Here is a 7,905-nt window from a genome sequence, read left to right on the forward strand (position 1 = left end):
AAAACAGTTTTACCCACTCCACAGTACACCAAAAGCAAATCAATTATAACGCCAGACTACCGATGTAAATGTCTGTTGAGAGAATAATGTTACACAACTTTTAAAAACTGGCAAATGCACTGAATCGTTGACAGATTTATAAATCGTTGAAGTTATAAATTAAAGTCCATTTTATTGTCGCCGAATGGGGCATAGTTTGCATAGTAAACAAAGCACCTTTCTGTTCGGCCGTAGTTTAAAGTATTCCCAAACTTTGGATGATCGTGGTCTGTCATTTTCAGCATGAGCGGGAGCAGAAGCTGCCATTACTCGATATTTAAACGTACTAATGAATGACGTGTCGACGCATTTCATGTCTGTTGACGTATCATCACACCTTAAAGAACACATGAAAATCCACACCGGAGAGAAGCCGTTCACATGTGATCAATGCAGCAAAACATTTCTTAGGTCATCAGAGCTGAAGTCACACCTGACAGTTCATATGAAGGAGAAGCCACATTCATGTTCTGTGTGTGGAAAGAGTTTTTCACTGCTGCAATATTTACATGGACATGAGAAAACTCACACTGGTGTGAGAGAGTACATGTGCTTTGAGTGTGAGAAGACTTTTATTACAGCGGCCAAGTTAAAACGGCACCAGAGAATTCACACTGGAGAAAAACCTTACATGTGTTCACACTGTGACAAGAGATTCAGTCGGTCGGGACATCTGAAAAGACATGAGAGGATCCACACTGGAGAAAAACCTTACAAGTGTTCACACTGTGACAAGAGATTCAGTCGATCATCATCTCTGAAAACCCATGAGATGATCCACAGCGGAGAGAAGCTGCACACGTGTGATCAGTGTGGAAAGAGTTTCTCTTTTAAAAGTGACCTGACGCGACACATGAAGATCCATGCAGTGGAGAAACCACATCAACACAGTCTGAGATCACAGTAGCTCATCTTTATGTACGGAGAAACATGTTTTTTCTAAGTTAGTTTCCCAACAGCCACCATGAGCGACAGGACATTTTCACATTAACACGAATGTTTGGCACCAAATTCACATGAGATTTGTCTGTTCAGACCAATGCAAAAAAATGTCAGTAAATGCAGTGTCAGTCTCTGACAGTAGGTGGCGACAACAGCGCTGCGCAACTTTCTGTTTCTGACTCCCACTTGTCATGCTTGTTACAGACTGCAATTTTTGGCATTTCTGTAAGATTATAAATCATACTGTACGATATGTGTCTAACAAACTTGGTATGACATTTTGGATGTAATGTAATATGGACATGGACATAATGGACATAAATGTAGACTGTACAGTGATTACTGTACTGTCCAAAATCCTACATTGTGTACCGGGCCAGAAAGAACATCAAACACTATTTTCATCTCTTCAAACAGCCATTTGTATTGTTGTATTTGTTATGGGGCAGGTCACTCATGTGCGTTGAATTTGTTTTGCAATACCCACGACCTTAGCGTTGCAAGCGCCAACACTATACTGTTTGAGCTACAGGAGAAGATAACTGACTTGATAACTACACATAACATAAGCCACCAAAATTCATCAACTAACCATTGAGAAATGTCCTGTTGCATTCTACATGTGGTCACTTCTTGAGTCTATCCATCATTCTCTGACTTCAGTTTGAAAAGGCTAAAAGTTTTTGAAATTTTTAGTGTGTCTGTGTGAGGTAATGAAGAAAGCTGCGCCCCCTGTGCCAGCAGTTCATTTACATTTAAAGGGACACACACAAAAAAAAACGTTTTTGCTCACCATTAAAAAGTGACAATTTGAACATGCTCAGGGCTCCAGACTAACTTTTTGCCTTGGTTGCACTGGTGCGCCTAACTTTTTTATTTGTGAGCACCAGCACAATATGTAGGTGCACCCAAATTTTTCCTCTGCTCGCATTGCCTTTAATGCCACAATTTCAAGGTTACAGTGCCCTCCACAATTATTGAACCCCCTGGTAAATATGATCAAAATTGGCTGTAAAAAATAAATCTGCATCGATTATCCTTGTGATCTTTCATTCAAAAAATGTGCAAAATTCTAACCTTTCATTGAAGTAAAAGAATTGAAAGTGGGGGGAAATCACATTATGAAATAAATGTTTTTCTCCAAAACATGTTGGCCACAATTATTGAAACCCCTAGAATTTTTTACGAGTAAAATATCTCTGAAGTATATTCCCATTAATATTTACCTTTTTTAGTACACCAGGGGGACTAGGAACATGAAACTGTCCAGCTATGACTTTGTGTTTCACAGGAGTTTAAATATGAGGAAACACAAAGGCCAAATCCCCTTAATCATCCATCACAATAAATAAAACCCAAGAATATAGTTCTGATGTGCAGCAAAAGATTGTTGAGCATCACAAAATAGAAAGTGGCTGTAAGACAATAGCTAAAGAATTGAAAATCCCCATTTTGACCATCAGGGCAATAATTAAGAAGTTATAACCAACTAAAGATGTTATGAATCTGCCAGGAAAAGGACGTGTGTCTATACTGTCTTAATGCACGGCGAGTATGAAAGTTTGAGTGGCCAAAGACTCTCCAAGGATCACAGATGGAGAATTGCAGAGATTATTTGAGTCTTGGGGTCAGAAAGCTTAAAAAAAAAAAATTATCAAACAACCCCTACATCCCCACATGTTGTTTGGGAGGGTTTAAAAAAAAAACTCCTCGCTCATCCAAAAACAAATTCCAGCAAATTTAATTGTCAGACACGACTGGATCTTCAAACAACACAGGGTTCTGTGGTCAGATGAGACTAAAACAGAGCTTTTTGGCAGCAAACACACTAGATGGGTTTGGTGAACACAAGGATAAAGAGTACCCCATGTGTACAATTTAATATACCTTTGGATCTTTAATGTTGTGGGCATATTTTTCTGCTGGAGGTCCTGGACTTCTTGTTCAGATACATGGCATTGTGGATTCTATCAAATATCAACAGATAAAAAATCAAAACCTGACGCCTTCTGCTAGAAATCTTATAATGGGCCATGGTTGGATCTTCCATCAGGACAACGATCCAAAACAAACATCAAAATCAAAACAAAAATTTGTTGTGGAGCACAAAATGAAGCTTCTGCCATGACCGTCCCAGTCCCCTGACCTGATGAGTGGGCTGAACTGAAGAGAAGAAGCACCAACATGGATCTGGGAATCTGAAGGATCTGGAGAGATTCTGTATGGAGGAATGGTCTCTGATCTCTTGTCAGTTATTCTCCAAACTCATCAGGCATTATAGGAGAAGACTCAGAGCTGTTATCTTGGCAAAAGGAGATTGCAAAAAGTATTTAATAAAAGGGTTTCAATAATTGTGGCCAACGTGTTTTGGAGAAAAACATTTATTTCATAATGTGATTTTCCCCCCACTTTCAATTCTTTTACTTCAATGAAAGGTTAGAATTTTGCACATTTTTTGAATGAAAGATCACAAGGATAATCGATGCAGATTTATTTTTTACAGCCAATTTTGATCATATTTACCAGGGGGTTCAATAATTGTGGAGGGCACTGTACCTTTTTATCACGGTCCATATACATTCATATATAGTATGTAAATGATTTTAAACAAGAATAAAGTGAAGGTAAATATTTTTTTTTATTTGAAGCACAATTATACTGTATATAAAAATAAAAATCTTTTTTTAATAAGAAATATATAAAATGCTGTTCATTTTTACATTGTTCAAGTTAGAACTGGGTATTGGCACACATTTCTCAATTCGATTCAATTTTTATTCACAAGCTTGTAATTCGATTCGCTTCATTGATTGTGAACTAATGCTGTAAACTATGGGAGTCAGTTGTAGCCCACTAGGCTTCATTAGCCTACTATATTGAAAGTAAAAATTAACTGATTTGTATACGAACACTGAAATTACACATTTATTTTTACAATAATAAAGTTAAATGAAATATAAACATTTAAATGGTGGCTGTTATAAAAACTTGCCAGATTTATTCAAACATACATTAAATATTGAAGAACATTAAAAATTATAATATGTAATATGGAGCATATATTTAGCAAAATGACGGAGTAATTTAAGTTTATAGTGCTACAGTGTGGAGAAAATCCAGCAAAACGCGCCCGCGCGTCTGCCGACCTCAGAGGGTTAATGCGGAAGAGAAGATCATGTGCTTCTCTTGAGCTGTGCCAGATCGATCTCACGCCACAGCGCCAAAATGCTATTTATGTTATTGAATTTCGTAAGAAAATGGACGTAATTTGAAATCTGAGACTTTGTTTCATATCAATAGTAACAAAGCACAAAGATTATTGCGATTTATAGGATGGGATTCGCGCTACAATGTTCCATTCATTCATCAACTGAAAACAACATAGCCTATCGGTTCCAAGGACCGAGGGCAAGGTAGTTCAGGAAGAGGAACAGTTCATCTATTGCCTGTAAGGACTGACAGATCACAACACAATTATATGTATAATTGTCAATACTGGTAGTAGGTGTACAGTGCAGTCACAACAACAGACATCTGATGGTGTGGAATTTATTTCCAATCTTTCTGCATTTACTCTGCATTCAATTCTAAAAGTGCTAGTGTTCAATGCATCAGAAAGTAAAAGTCTAACCATGTATTGATCAAATATATTGTAATAACTAGCAGTTATTCAGTAAAATGTGAGGACTAACCGGAGCTAAGCTATGCTAATGTACTTTTAATAGGCTAATTGCTATCACAACATGCGAGCACACGTGTCCCATACACCACACGACCAGGACACTCTGCGAGTTGCGTAGAACAAACCAGCAGGGGGCAGTACTGTGTTCTTTCTCCTTTTTATTACAAACTCAGAATAGCAACACAGACAAGGTCCCATCCCCATGTCCCTCCCTCACACATCTCTCTCCATGACGGTGAGAGACACATTTTTACATAAGGCAGTAAATGAACCAAGAACACCCGAACTAACTTGAACATAAACACGCATAACTTTACTAACACAAAAACCCAACCATCTTGCTTTAATAACGCATAAATCAACTCCCGACACACAATTTCCCATAATGCACCCAGCTGCTAGCGCTGACTGCTTGGTCATTACAATGCCCAAGAGGGTTAGTGTCCCCACAAGAACACCCACACTCTGTTCTATGTGCCCACAGGACCAGGGGCAGATGCTGGCACCCCGAATCGGGTAAAGTCAAGTCAAGTCATCTTCATTTATATAGCGCTTTTAACAATGTAGGTTGTTTCAAAGCAGCTTTACAGAGATAAGCGTATAATTTAAGGTAACAGAGATTGTTTTGGCTTTATAGCAGAGTTAAGTTATTTTCCATCTAAAGTTAGTTTTGATTGATTTGCTTCCGTCGCAACGATCATTTGTTATTAAATTAGGGGCCGCTAAGACGACACCATTCCCTCTACACAGACTTTAAACGCGAACCTGTGAGAAACACTGATGGCGTTCACATGCACATTTAGAATGGGTTCTATAGTTATGTGCGTTTGAATATACGCAGGTTTGGAATTCCCTACAAGCCAAGCCTAAACAAAGTACTTGTCTTTCCTTATAAATTTTGATAAAGAATTTTATTTTATTTTGTTGCTTTGGGGTAGGAACGCGAAACGAATTTTCCCGACAACGCCTTATCTGTATAGTGGTAGAGGGATCCTCCATAGGGAGAGACTAGTTGGCACTTCAGCACTGCGTTGTCATCGGGTCCAGGTGAAGGTCCTTCGTCAGATCTGGATACGGCCTGGATCCGGCAGGCTGCAGGAAAACCTCGGGATAAACACAGACACTAAAATTAGCATAGATGCCATTCTTCTCATGATGTAACGAGTACATCCGGATTTATGGGAAGTGTTCCCCGTTCCGGCTGACCTAATCTATGCAGCCTAACATTAAATTATAGAAGTCTATAATGTATTATGTGAAAGCTGGGTCAAAGAGATGTGTTTTAGTCTAGCTTTGAACTGACAGAGTGTGTCTGCTTCCCGGACAATGGTAGGAAGACTGTTCCAGAGTTTTGGTGCTAAATAGGAAAAGGATCTACCGCCAGCAGTCGATTTTGATATTCTAGGTATTAGTAACTGGCCGGAATTTTGAGATCGCAATAGACGTGACGGACTATAATGCGTTAAGAGCTCGCTCAAGTACTGCGGAGCTAAACCATTTAGTGCTTTGTAAGTGATCAGCAATATTTTAAAATTTATGCGATGTTTAATAGGGAGCCAATGCAGTTTTGACAGAACCGGGCTAATATGGTCATACTTCCTGGTTCTGGTAAGAACTCGAGCTGCTGCGTTTTGCTGTAGTTCAGCTGTAGTTTGTTTATTAAGCGTGCAGGGCAACCACCCAGTAGGGCATTACAATAATCTAGCCTTGAGGTCATGAACGCATGAACTAATTGTTCCGCATTTGTCAATGAGAGCATATGGCGTAATTTAGATGTATTTTTAAGATGGAAAAATGCAGTTTTACAGATACTAGACACGTGACTTTCAAATGAAAGATTGGTATCAAAGAGCACACCCAGGTTCCTAACCGACGACGAAGACTTAACAGAGCAGCCATCGAGTGTTAGACAGTATTCTAGATTATTACGTTTTTGATATCTCCTAAGGGTAGCATGTACAGAGTGAACAGCAGCGGTCCTAGTACTGAGCCTTGTGGTACGCCATACTGAACTTGTGATCGATGAGACATCTCATCATTTACTGCTAAAAACTGATAACGGTCAGATAAGTATGATTTAAACCATGCTAGTGCATTTCCCGTAATGCCAACATAATGTTCTAATCTATTTAAAAGAACGTTGTGGTCGATGGTGTCAAATGCAGCACTAAGATCGAGTAACACTAATAGAGAGATACAACCACGATCGGATGATAAGAGCAAATCATTTGTGACTCTAACGAGAGCTGTCTCGGTACTATGGTATGGTCTAAATCCTGACTGGAAATCCTCGCAGATATCATTTCTTTCTAGAAAGGAACACAGTTGTGAAGATACTGCCTTTTCTAATATCTTTGACAGAAAAGGTAGATTCGAGATCGGCCTGTAATTGACTAATTCTGTAGGATCAAGTTGCGTTTTTTTAAGAAGCGGTTTAATCATAGCCAGCTTAAAGGTTTTTGGTACGGATCCTAGAGACAAAGATGAATTAATGATATTAAGAAGAGGATCTAGGACCTCTGGAAGCATCTCTTTCAGTAGCTTAGTTGGTATAGGGTCTAACATACATGTTGTTGATTTAGATGATTTAATGAGTTTAGTAAATTCTTCCTCTCCTATAGCAACGAATGAATCAAATGTTTCCTCAGGGAGACTACAATGCACTGCCTGATGCGATACTGTAGTAGACGGTTGCATAGTTATAATTTTGTCCCTGATATTATCAATCTTATAAGTGAAGAAGTTCATAAAGTCATTACTGCTGTGTTGCTTGAAAACTTCTGGGCTTGAAGCTTTATTTTTCGTTAGTTTAGCCACCGTTTCAAATAAATACCTAGGATTATGTTTAATTTTCTTCTAATAGGGTTGAAAAATAAGCAGATCTAGCAGCTTTTAAAGCCTCTCTGTAAGTAATTGAGCTCTCCTTCCATGAAATGCGAAAAACCTCTAGTTTTGTTTTCTTCCAGTTGCGCTCCATTTTTCTGGCTGCTCTCTTAAGGGCCCGAGTGTGCTCGTTGTACCACGGCGTTGGACTATTTTCTTTAATCTTCTTTAAGCGCAACGGAGCAACTGTGTCTAAAGTGCTGGAAAAGAGAGAGTTAAACATTTCTGTTGTAATATCTAGTTCTTCTAAGCTATCTGGGATGCTGAGATGATGAAACTGATCAGGAAGATTATTAATAAAGCAATCTTTAGTAGCAGAAGTGATAGGTCTCACATATTTGAAACACGCCGTCGGCTTT

The sequence above is a fragment of the Abramis brama genome (genome assembly GCF_963993115.1).
Source record: "Abramis brama genome assembly, chromosome: 1".
Taxonomy (NCBI): Eukaryota; Metazoa; Chordata; class Actinopteri; order Cypriniformes; family Leuciscidae; genus Abramis; species Abramis brama.